We start from the raw sequence: 13,233 nt of genomic DNA on the forward strand, positions 1-13,233 counted from the left end.
AAAATATAAATGATTCATCATTCTTGAGTTTTGTTAATGCATGCTATTTCTTATAATGCCAAAAATAGTTCACCGCCTCACAGTACTGATCTCAGACAAAATACTCCAAAACTGTGGCTTAGCATGGAGTGAATGTTACTAGTATAGTTACTGTTTTCAGTGCTATTTTCCTCATCATGATGAAGCCTTATTCATAACAACTTAACTGAATTGAAGCAAGCTTTACTTTACAGTCCCTTTGTTAAAGTTTCTTGGCCTGATGGACTAGGAAAAATAAAAAGAAACATGGAGACACGAGCTGCTGGTTAAAAAATCTATATATATATATATATATATATATATATATATATATATATATATATATATATATATATATACATTCGATACAATCCCCTTTAATATATTTTGTATTTGAAGTCTCTGTTTACCCCAGTTATACAGTGAATTTGCTTATTGATGTTTGCCACTATATTTGTTCTGTCTTAGAAATAAATTTGCTTCTGTGTGAATTCCAGAGTCTGTGTATTTTTCTTCTCAATAAAGTGTTTTTTATTTGTTTGTTTTTTTAAAAGCGTAAAATACAGTTATTGAGGTTTTTGTCACATAATGTTGTTAAAAAAATAAATATATATATATATATATATAAGTTGTAACGCTGTAAGGGTACAAGGTGCTGTTTCCTGGGATAAATGGCAGCCTGCAGCAGCTGAGGAACCACACAAGTCCAGTTTCCGGTACAACTGGCCACAGCCAGTTGTTTATTAGACAGAAAATAAAACAAACCGCAAAAGAAAATACCTTGCCTGTCCGGCACTAACTAAACACAAGATATTCCTAACTATCACTAAACAAAACACAGAGTTCTCCAGTACCCTGTATAGCTCACTTGTATCAGGAAGCGTGTCTCTCTCACAGAGATCCTGCAGTCTTCCCAGGCAGTCTGCACACCCTAATCAGGCCAGCAACTCTATAACACTCTTACACAGCTGAAAGCCTGATTAGCCTTCTGTGAGGCCAAAGACCCGAACTGGGCCCAATGTCTGGAACTTGCCCCATCTCTCTTTCAGGGTCCTTACCCAGCTTTTCCAACAAACTGAAAAGGTTCTGACAAAACAAAAACATATTCCTAGAAGTTTTCATTTTTCTAATACATGTAAGACAAGAACCTGGGACAAACATACCTGCCCTCAAACACTATCCCAGTGTTCTTGCCACATATCCCCCTCCCCTGTTTCGACCTAGTGGCCGGAACACTTGTAGCCCCCAGACAGAAGATGCGGGACAATGCATCTGCGTTGGCCAATTGTGTACCTGGTCTATGTTCGACAGTAAACTTAAAATCCTGCAACGCTAGAAACCATCTAGTTACCCGAGCATTCTTGCCTCTATTTACATACATCCATTTTAAAGGGGCATGATCCGTCACTAGTCTGAATTGTCTACCCAAGAGGTAATATCTCAAGGTATCTAGTGCCCACTTAATGGCCAAAGCCTCCTTTTCCACAATGGCATACCTTTTTTCATGCTCATTGAGTTTCCTACTCAAATAAATGATAGGGTGTTCGTCCCCATCTCTGGTTTGGGACAGCACAGCACCTATCCCTACCTCTGAGGCATCTGTCTGTACCACAAATTCTTTTGAAAAATCTGGTGTTATCAACACCGGTTGTGAACACAAAGCCACTTTTAACGCTTGGAACGCTTTTTCTGCATCAGGGTTCCATTTCACCATATTTGACTGCTTCCCTTTGGTAAGGTCTGACAACGGCACCGCTGTGGTCGCAAAATTGGGAATAAACCGTCTATAGTACCCAGTAATTCCCAAAAAAGCCCTTACCTGTTTTTTATTCACTGGACGAGGCCAGTTTTGAATAGCATCAATTTTATTCAATTGGGGCCTAATCAGACCTCTGCCTATGGTGAAGCCCAAGTATTTGACCTCCTCCATTGCGAGGCAGCACTTCTTTGGGTTAGCAGTTAACCCTGCCTCTCTGAGTCTAGTACTGCTTGTACTTTAACCAAATGGGACCCGGAGTCTGTACTGTGAATTACCACATCATCCAAATAGGCAGCTGCATATTTTCTATGGGGCCTCAAAATTTTATCCATCGCCCGTTGAAAGGTTGCAGGAGCCCCATGCAACCCAAAGGGTAACATCTTATACTGGTACAGCCCCTCCGGAACCGAGAAGGCTGTTTTTTCTTTGGCGCTATCAGATAAAGGTATTTGCCAGTAACCTTTAGTCAGGTCCAATGTGGTGAGAAACCTGGCTGTTCCCAGCCTTTCTACAAGCTCATCCTCACGGGGCATGGGGTATGCGTCAAACTTGGACACCTCATTTAACTTACGAAAGTCATTACAGAAGCGTATGCTACCGTCTGGCTTCGGGATGAGCACTATGGGACTGGACCACTCACTGTTAGACTCCTCTATGACTACAAGTTCTAACATGGTTTTAACTTCTTTAGAAATAGCTTCTCGCTGAGCTTCAGGAATCCTATATGGCTTTAAATGAACCCTGATCCCTGGTTCTGTGACAATGTCATGTTTTATTATGGTCGTTCGGCCAGGCAGCTCTGAAAATATCTCCCTATTTTGGATGAGAAATTCTTTAACCTGATTGTTCTGATCAGCTGATAATGTCTCTGACACCTTCACTGCGGGAAGCAACCGGGGTGAAGACACCGAAGGGCAAGGCTCCGCTGACAGAGACAACCTATCTTTCCAGGGTTTGATTAAGTTAACATGGTAGATCTGTTCGGGTTTTCTCTTTCCCGGCTGGTATACTTTGTAATTAACCTCATTCACTTTTTCCCTAATCTCAAATGGACCCTGCCATTTAGCTAGGAATTTGCTTTCCACAGTGGGTACCAAAACAAGAACTCTATCTCCAGGAGCAAATTCCCGTATCTTGGCACTCCGGTTATAGACCCTCTGTTGAGCACTTTGGGCCTGTTCCATGTGCTCTCTGACAACAGGTACCACGGCTGCAATCCTATCCTGCATTTGTGTTACATGTTCAATAACGCTTCTATAAGGAGTGGGCTGTCCTTCCCACGTCTCTTTGGCAACGTCCAACAGCCCTCTGGGGTGTCTACCATACAACAAATCAAATGGAGAAAACCCCGTAGAGGACTGAGGAACTTCTCTGATGGCCATTAACAAGTAGGGCAACAAACAATCCCAGTTTTTCCCATCTCTCTCAACAACCTTTTTTAACATACTTTTTAACGTTTTATTAAACCTTTCCACCAACCCGTCAGTTTGGGGATGGTAGATGGACGTCCTGAGGTGAGTGACCTTAAATAATTTGCACAATTCTTTCATGATCCTTGACATAAATGGAGTACCTTGGTCAGTCAAAATTTCTTTTGGTATTCCCACTCTACTAAAAACCTGCACCAGCTCCCTAGCTATCGCCTTGGTTGTGATAGTGCGTAAAGGGACAGCCTCAGGATATCGAGTGGCATAGTCCATAATTACCAGGATATACTGATGGCCCCGAGCAGACTTTAACAAGGGCCCCACGAGATCCATGGCTATTCTGTCAAACGGGACCTCTATAATAGGCATGGGAACTAGTGGGCTCCTGAAATGGGGTCTAGGGGCATGATACTGGCATTCAGGACAGGAAGAACAATATTCAGACACTTCTTTATAAACCCCTGGCCAAAAGAACCTTTGTAAAACTCTTTCAGTGTTTTTTTTCTGCCCCTAAATGTCCTGCGGTAACGTGACTATGAGCTAAATCTAGTACCGTTCTCCGATAAGGCTGGGGAACTACCAGCTGTTCCACCACATCCTCACCCTTTTTTACAATGTGGTACAAGAGCTCATTACAGATGGCCATGTGGGGATACGTAACCCTGTCACCTGGTACCACAGGTTCCCCATTAACAATCTTAACATTCTCTCTAGCCTTTATTAAGGTAGAATCCTTTAACTGTTCAGACGCAAACAGATCCTTCTTTACCTCCAGGTCAGGCACGCTTTCAGTTCCAACTACTATGTCTCTGTTCCCAGCAAGAGGGTCCTCACTGGACTCCCCATCTGTCACTTCCCCAGCCAAACTAGCAAAAGGCAAAGGGTCAGAAAGTTCCGAAGACACACGTACATCCATAAAATCACCGGTATTATCAACTGGCTCTTTACTTCTCACATCTGTTGATAACCGTGATTCCCACAGTTTCCAAAAATGCCTCCCTATTATGGCCTCATGCACCAAGGTGGGGACCAGTCCCACTTTAACCATTGCTGACCCACAACAAGTTTCTATATTCACTTCAGCAGTGACATAATGTTGGGTATCCCCATGTACCCCAATAGGTTTTTGCTGGACCTTTAAGGGGTTCACTAACCCAGCTTTCACGAGGGTAACTAAACTTCCTGAATATAGCAAGGCCTCTACCCGGTTACCCTCTAAGAACACATCACACATTTGTTTTTCCAGCTCAGGTGAAGGTACCACAGTACAGGCTAACCTAGCAAAGAAAGACATTCTGCGACATTCAAAGGCAGCATCACAGTGCATGGGTTCTTGCGTGACTGGGCAATTGGCAATAACATGACCTGGCATACCACACCTAAAACATTTAACCACACGATTATCAACCCGTTTGGGCAGCACAGACCGTTCTAGCCCCATTGGCCTGTCTCTAGGGCCAGTGTTTACAGTCTCTCCAGCCTTGCGTTCTCTTAACCGCCCAGCAACGTTTTCCCACGGAACAGTCTTACCAGTCTTTACTGAAGGGCGCTGTCGAGGATCTATGGGTTGCTGGGTGGTCATCAGTAGTTCCTCTGCTGCCAAATACCTCTCTACCATGTCCACTAATTGGTCAGCAGTACCCGGGTTTCCATGGCTCACCCACTTGCGCAGGACCATGGGCAAAGATCTCAAGTAGCGGTCCATGACGACTCTTTCAACCATCTGGGGACCAGTTAATGTCTCTGGCTGTAGCCATTTTTTTGTTAGCTGGATAAGGTCGTGCATCTGGGAGCGCGGAGGCTTCTCCATGGCGTACACCCAACGGTGCACCCGTTGTGCTCGTACTGACAGCGTGACTCCCAGGCAGGCCAGGATCTCAGTCTTTAGTTTATCATAGTCCCGAGCCTCAGCAGGGCTTAAATCAAAGTAAGCTTTTTGGGGCTCACCTGACAGGAAAGGTGCCAGCAGACTGGCCCACTGTGCTTTCGGCCAGTTCTCACGCTCGGCAGTCCTTTCAAACGTGGTCAGGTAGGCCTCCACATCATCAGCCTCTGTCATTTTCTGCAGGAAGTGACTGGCCCGTATAGAGCTAGAGCTGGTCGGAGCACTGACGGCCACATCTCCAACCCGAGCTGCAAGTCTTTGCACCACTTCTGCTAAGGCCTCTCTATCCTGACGCTGTTGCCTCCAATTTTCCTCCATAGCCATCTGCTGCTGTCTGTTGGCCTCTTGCTGAGCCACTGTAGCTTGCAGCAGGGCTTTAAGCAGTTCCTCCATGTCGACAGATTTTTCAGGCGGCTTTGTAGCTGCTTTCACCCAGGACATATATCAAACCCTCGGGGTGAATCTCAGCAACTTCACACTGTGCTGTATCTGCATAAACCACCGTTTTCTGCAGGCCTCATGAAGCTGCTGCTTTCACTTATGCGCAGAGCGGTGTGCTCGCATTCTCCACCAAGTTGTAACGCTGTAAGGGTACAAGGTGCTGTTTCCTGGGATAAATGGCAGCCTGCAGCAGCTGAGGAACCACACAAGTCCAGTTTCCGGTACAACTGGCCACAGCCAGTTGTTTATTAGACAGAAAATAAAACAAACAGCAAAAGAAAATACCTTGCCTGTCCGGCACTAACTAAACACAAGATGTTCCTAACTATCACTAAACAAAAACACAGAGTTCTCCAGTACCCTGTATAGCTCACTTGTATCAGGAAGCGTGTCTCTCTCACAGAGATCCTGCAGTCTTCCCAGGCAGTCTACACACCCTAATCAGGCCAGCAGCTCTATAACACTCTTACACAGCTGAAAGCCTGATTAGCCTTCTGTGAGGCCAAAGACCCGAACTGGGCCCAATGTCTGGAACTTGCCCCATCTCTCTTTCAGGGTCCTTACCCAGCTTTTCCAACAAACTGAAAAGGTTCTGACAAAACAAAACAAAAACATATTCCTAGAAGTTTTCATTTTTCTAATACATGTAAGACAAGAACCTGGGACAAACATACCTGCCCTCAAACACTATTTTTTTTATTTTTATTTTTTTTCTGGATTAGTCTTTCATTTCAAGCACACTTTAAATCACCTGTATTTGTGAGTTGTTGTTTTTTTTGTTTTTTACAGGTCTCATGTTTTGTATTTCCAATAATATACTGTATATCATTTGGGACATTTTAAGGTAACTGGTGCAAAAAAAAAAAGGTGGTAGTGCCAATAACAACTTATAAAATGTTGCGTTTTTTCCTTGGATTAGAAAATTAATTTCCCGTGTGTGTGCAACCGTATCTGGATGGAAAGTTGACAGTCAATAGGTTGACAGATGGTTGACATGGAGTTAGGCCGACAAGGTTAAAATGTAGCTACAAAAAAAGACTGACACATGTTTTATATTATTTTCCATAATTTTTTGGTTTAGGAATTTGGGAGTAGGATTAGGCTGTGGAAGGGGAGGGTTAGGGTTAGGTTTAAAGTCAACCATTTGTATGTTGACCTTTTGGTCAACTTAAATCCATGTCAACCATTTATCTGTTGAGCTATTGATGTCAACCTATTGACGGTCTTATCTCTTAATCTACACCCATATGCAACATTCTGTGGCCCATACTACAACAACATTAATGTTCTTGCACATGTTAATGGAATACTCCAACAACGGAAACCCAGAAACGATTTCCAAAAGAAAAAAAGTTCCTTTGTGGAGCACTCTTTTGTATATATAGTTAGTTGATAATTTAATAAAACATAACTTTTATTCACTCTTATTTATAAAAACTTTACTAAACATGATCATACATTACAAATATAATAAACATATATGTAAAAATATATAAAGAAATAATGCGCTCACCAAATAGTAATGGTAGTGGTGGTATTATAAAGCATCAAACGGTTAAATACATATAACACATCAATACACCCATTTTTAAACTTTAATTGTAGAGCTTTGAATGCTATTTCATAGTCCTCTCCAGCTAATGATACCCTTATGATTAGTCTTGGTGATTTCACATTCCTTCATATGCTGTCTGGATAGTAATAACATGCATAAATTCTGGACAATATATCGCAGGTACTGCTTTTGGGCATGCTATCAGAATTGGGTAATAGATATGCACACTACCCAGAAATCCAAAGTTGCTACTTATTTCTTATACCATTTATTGTGATAGCATGGCTTCCATGCCCTCTCTCCATACCCTCTCCCTTAATAGGTATAAGAAGCAAAATTTCAATGTACACAGATAAGATAGAAAGGAACAGCGTGAGGTATGCCACCCCTTCTGCTGCCGCCGTCTTCCGTGAGAGAGGAGAAGACACCTGAGCGGAGAAAGACAGGGTACCTGACTTGTTAGCTGGAGGGTGTAGATGTGTGCAGGCTGTTCCCCCTGCAGCGGGGAATCCGCAAACGGCCAGAACGCGTTTCACCACGGAGGGCTTAATCACCTGTGAGCCAGCTAACAAGTCAGGTACCCTGTCTTTCTCCGCTCAGGTGTCTTCTCCTCTCCCGGCGGCGCATTTGGTCCCTGCTATGCAGAATGTAACCAGGGCCACCTAACACCGCAAACGGGAGACGGAGCTGCACACCGTATCCTTCTCTCCGGCCAACGTGCCTGCAAGCCCCGCTCTCACCTCCATCCGCTCACTGAAGACGGAGGCAGTAGAAAGGGCTGCAGAATTTCACGCTGTCCCTATTTTTCATTCTATTCGTTAGGTACCTGAATTCAATTACGTCAGGTACACTGTGTTACTTATTTCTTTAATTAATTCATGGCACAGCAGTAAATTTCATTTAGTATTGATACTCAACACAAAAGAACTATGCATAGGATATAGTTTAGACACGCATAGTGTGGTTTGTCTGGAATCCAATTATTGGACATAACCAGTATCAGACATATCAATCAGCCAAGTTAAATATACGGTATTTGTGTCCCTGTCCTATCAAATTTCGGTGTCTGCCCTCCTCCCGGTGGCGAATTTGGTTCCTGCAATGCCCAATGTAACCAGGACCATCTAACACCGCAAACGGAGGAACCAGGGCGTATTACTGTATCTCTCCTTCATGAACAGCGGTTGCTGGTCCCGCTCTCACCCCCGTCCGCTCACGGAAGACGGCGGCAGCAGAAGGGGTGGCATACCTCACGCTGTTCCTTTCTATCTTATCTGTGTACATTGAAATTTGCTTCTTATACCTATTAAGGGAGAGGGTATGGAGAGAGGGCATGGAAGCCATGCTATCACAATAAATGGTATAAGAAATAAGTAGCAACTTTGGATTTCTGGGTAGTGTGCATATCTATTACCCAATTCTGATAGCATGCCCAAAAGCAGTACCTGCGATATATTGTCCAGAATTTATGCATGTTATTACTAACCAGACAGCATATGAAGGAACTATATGTGAAATCACCAAGATTAATCATAAGGGTATCATTAGCTGGAGATGACTATGAAATAGCATTCAAAGCTCTACAATTAAAGTTTAAAAATTGGTGTATTGATGTGTTATATGTATTTAACCGTTTGATGCTTTATAATACCACCACTACCATTACTATTTGGTGAGCGCATTATTTCTTTATATATTTTTACATATATGTTTATTATATTTGTAATGTATGATCATGTTTAGTAAAGTTTTTATAAATAAGAGTGAATAAAAGTTATGTTTTATTAAATTATCAACTAACTATATATACAAAAGAGTGCTCCACAAAGGAACTTTTTTTCTTTTGGAAATCGTTTCTTGGTTTCCGTTGTTAGAGTATGTGATATTCAGTTCCGTGGAGCACCTCCAGCTTTGATATCAAACTAATGTAAGAAAAATTTCAGAAATAGCTGGTTTATACATATTGTATCCATTTAATATTGTTTATGTTCTGTGCGGGATACACAACCTTCTTTTTATAATACATGTTAATGGAATGTAAGGAAAAACTGCCCATGTTGGTGGTCTGAAGGTGCTGCCATTCTGGCAGATAGTGACAGCTGTAAGCCTAAGTTAGTATTTATGTGTGTCCCTTTTATATGGTTACAGATTCTTTTATGTATACTGTAACTATACATTGGTAATGTTTAATATCGCCTAATAAGCATTGTTTTCATGAATTGACTAACAAATGCCCCCCATTGACATTTACATCATTATAATCCACAAGATATTTCTGTGCTGTCTTTAATAGCCTAAATCAACCTTTTGAGTAGTTTCAATGCTATATACAGTTGTCATAAGGGGTATTTTCACGATTATCTAAATTGTCATGGCTTGGAAACATAATAAAGTTGAGTGTCCATTGGACAGGGCAAACTAGCACCTTTTGACTGCAACTTTGACAAACTGACTCTTTTATATACTTTACACAATCTGCTCCACTTTTCTCCAACAATGGCCCTCATTCCGAGTCGTTCGCTCGGTATTTTTCATCGCATCGCAATGAAAATCCGCTTAGTACGCATGCGCAATGTTCGCACTGCGACTGCGCCAAGTAACTTTACTATGTAGAAAGTAATTTTACTCACGGCTTTTTCATCGCTCCGGCGAACGTAATGTGATTGACAGGAAATGGGTGTTACTGGGCGGAAACACGGCGTTTCAGGGGCGTGTGGCTGAAAACGCTACCGTTTCCGGAAAAAACGCAGGAGTGGCCGGAGAAACGGTGGGAGTGCCTGGGCGAACGCTGGGTGTGTTTGTGACGTCAACCAGGAACGACAAGCACTGAACTGATCGCACAGGCAGAGTAAGTCTGGAGCTACTCTGAAACTGCTAAGTAGTTAGTAATCGCAATATTGCGAATACATCGGTCGCAATTTTAAGAAGCTAAGATTCACTCCCAGTAGGCGGCGGCTTAGCGTGTGTAACTCTGCTAAATTCGCCTTGCGACCGATCAACTCGGAATGAGGGCCAATATTTCCTACAATTTCCACAGTGGCGTGAAAGACTTTGCCTCCTCCCTGTTTTTTTTCTATTTTTGCTAATGTGTCACACTTGATTGTTTCAGATCTTCAAACATAATTGAATATAAGATGAAAACGACCTGAGTAAACTCAAATTACAGTTTTTAATGACTTTTTTTTTTAGCAAGAAAATTAACCAATACCAGTTTGCCCTATGTGAAATAGTAATTACCCCTCTTAGTTACTCATTCAACCAATTAAACAAATTGAATTGGTTTCAGACTTGAGTATTGCCAGCCCTGTTGAATCTAGAACCTTTCCAATAATGTGTCACAAAGCGGCACAGTAAGCCACAATCAAAAAAGTTCAGCAGAGTTGAGAAAGTTATTGAAATATATATGTCTTGAAAGGGTAATAAAGCCATTTCTAAGGTTCCCTGTCTCCAGAGAGCCATTTTTGCCGAATGGCGAAAACTTGAAACAGTGGTAAATCTTCTCAGGAGTAGCCAGCTTACCAAAACTCCTCCAAAAGCACTTATCATTCCACCATAATAAAGAGACTAGGCAAAAAAAGTTATCCATGGGAGAGATGCAAAGCAAAACTACTGCTTACCAAAAGGAACATTAAGGCTGGTCTCACATTTGCTTAAAAAACACATTGACAATCCTCAAGCCTTTTGGGCTAAATTTCTGTGCTGTGAGGAGTCAAAAATATATCTTTTTGGAAGAAATGGGTCCTGTTACAGCTAGGGTCGTGATTTTCAACCTTTTTTTTTAATCGCAGCACACCGAACAATATTTTAAAATTGCTAAGGCACACCATCAGTTCCCCACAGAAAAAAAAACAAAAAACACACATTGGCCATCACAGTAAAAAAAAAAAAAAATCCACACATACATTAGCCTACACAGAAAAAAACAATCAAATTGTTCCCCCCATGAATTATTCACATTGTTCCCCCCATAAATCCTTATTCTCCCCACATAAATCCTATTGTTCCCCACAGGAGAAATAAAGTAGTGGAGTGCTGAGAATACTGAGCAGCGGTCGGTCGGGCAGGTGTGGATGTGGGTGGGCAAGGAAAAGCTGTGTATGCATGCGGGAATTGGAAGATGTGCATGCAGGCGGGTGGGCTGGCTAGGTGGTGAGACACTGCGGCCATGGCCTATGATATCACACTGCCGTGTCTTCAAGGCATAGGTCACGGCCAGAGCATGACTGATTCTCTAAGAAGAGCCCAGGCCAACAGTTCACTCTGAAGGTGCAGGAAGCTGCTCTGGCTCCGCGGCACACCTTGCAACTGGTCGCGGCACACTAGTTGAAAAAGACTGAGCTAGGGTAACGCTAGCAGCATTACACAATGAGAACGTCATACTAACAATCAAATGTGTGTGGAGATACTTTGCTGCTTCAGGACCTGGGCAACTTGCCATAATTGATGGAATCATTAATTCTCTCTAGCAGAATGTTTTGAGAGAGAATGTTCAGTCATCAGTGTGTGTGATCTGGAGCTCATGCACCATTCGGTTATGCACAAAGCAAAGGATCCAAAGCACAACAGCAAGTACACCTCTGAATGGCTTATAAGAAACAAAATGCGGGGCAGATTTAACAATTCTTATCACTTGTTACTAACCAACCAATCAGCTCCTAACTGTCGTGTTTGAAAAATAACAGGAGCTGATTGGTTGAATATTATTCGATGTTAAATCTTCCCTTATTATGTTTTGGAGTGGCATAGTCTATGTCGTGGCTTGAATCCAATGTAGATGTTGCGGCAGTATCTTAAATGGGCAGGTCATGCTGGAAGACCCTCCAATGAATCAAAGCAATCCTGCAATAAGAGTGGGCCATGAATCTTCCACAGTGATGTGAAAACCTTCTCTGTTGTTATCGGAAGTGTTTGGTTACAATTGTTGCTGCTAAAGGTGGTACAACCAGTTATGTGATACTCTGTTTTACAACTTTTTTTCTTCATTTAATAAAATTATCAATTAAAAATTGTATTCGTTTACTCATGATGTCTTTGTCTTATACTTACTTTTGTTTGACGATCTGAAAGAAAGATATTACATATCTGCAAAGACAGAAGAAATCCGGCAGAGGAAAACCGTTTCTTGCCCTGTACATATACATGCGCGTCATTCAGACCCAGTTAAGAAATAAGTCTTTCTTATAAATTATTTATTTTTAATATTTATTGAGACCGATCCTTCCAAATACAATATCAACTCATGTGTTTTCCAAAACTGAAGCCTTAATTTTGGTTAATGTAAAATCTTGCGCAGCGTAACATAGAATTTGACAGCAGATAAGAACCACTTAGCTCATCAAGTCTGCCCGTTTTAATTGGTAAATGATATTCAAACAAAATAACCAATTCTGTTGCACACAAAAAAACAATCTGTACTGCTGAGATAGACTGATCTTTGTTTTTTAGACATTTCTAAAGCTCTGGATTGAGTGTAAGTAAATAGCAGTTTTGTACTGTGATCAAACTCATGTCCAGTAATTAATGCAGGGTTTTATAGATACATCACAAAGGTGGGGTCTTGGAAGGGAACTAGTGTCTTGAATCATTGCTTCATATTATAGTCTAAATATTCCCGTAAGACTTTATATTCTGGTGCAGCTAATGCAATATCTGGCCATTGGGAATTTGATTGGCATGTAAAAACTTGAAAGGACAGTCATGGTTTCCGACATTTATTAAAAAACATCTATTAAGTTGTGAAAGGCTGCAGAGCGCTAGAGTGAAGCAGGGAGGGTGGCAGCAGAATACGAGAGCACCTAGCGATAAAGGGGTCTAGTCATGAAGCAGTGAAAAGAGTGGAAAAGTTGCCCATGGTAACCAATCAGCTGTTCCATACAATTGTATAGTATGCAATTTACGAATGTTACTTCAATGTTGATTGGTTTCCATTTGCAACTTCTCCAGTGGCTCACTTCTCCACACTTTAAACTGCTTCACGAATAGACCCCAAAGTTAGTGACCACTGCATGTGTAACGATAGAGCGATATGTCACTTTGACCTTCATTACCCATTCTAATATGTACACAGAATCCGATATACCGACATATCAGCTGGGTACACATAGCTCCAGTGTATACCCAACTTAATGCTGATGAGTTTCCTGATATG

The sequence above is a fragment of the Pseudophryne corroboree genome, chromosome 1 (genome assembly GCF_028390025.1).
Source record: "Pseudophryne corroboree isolate aPseCor3 chromosome 1, aPseCor3.hap2, whole genome shotgun sequence".
In the NCBI taxonomy this organism is placed as follows: Eukaryota; Metazoa; Chordata; class Amphibia; order Anura; family Myobatrachidae; genus Pseudophryne; species Pseudophryne corroboree.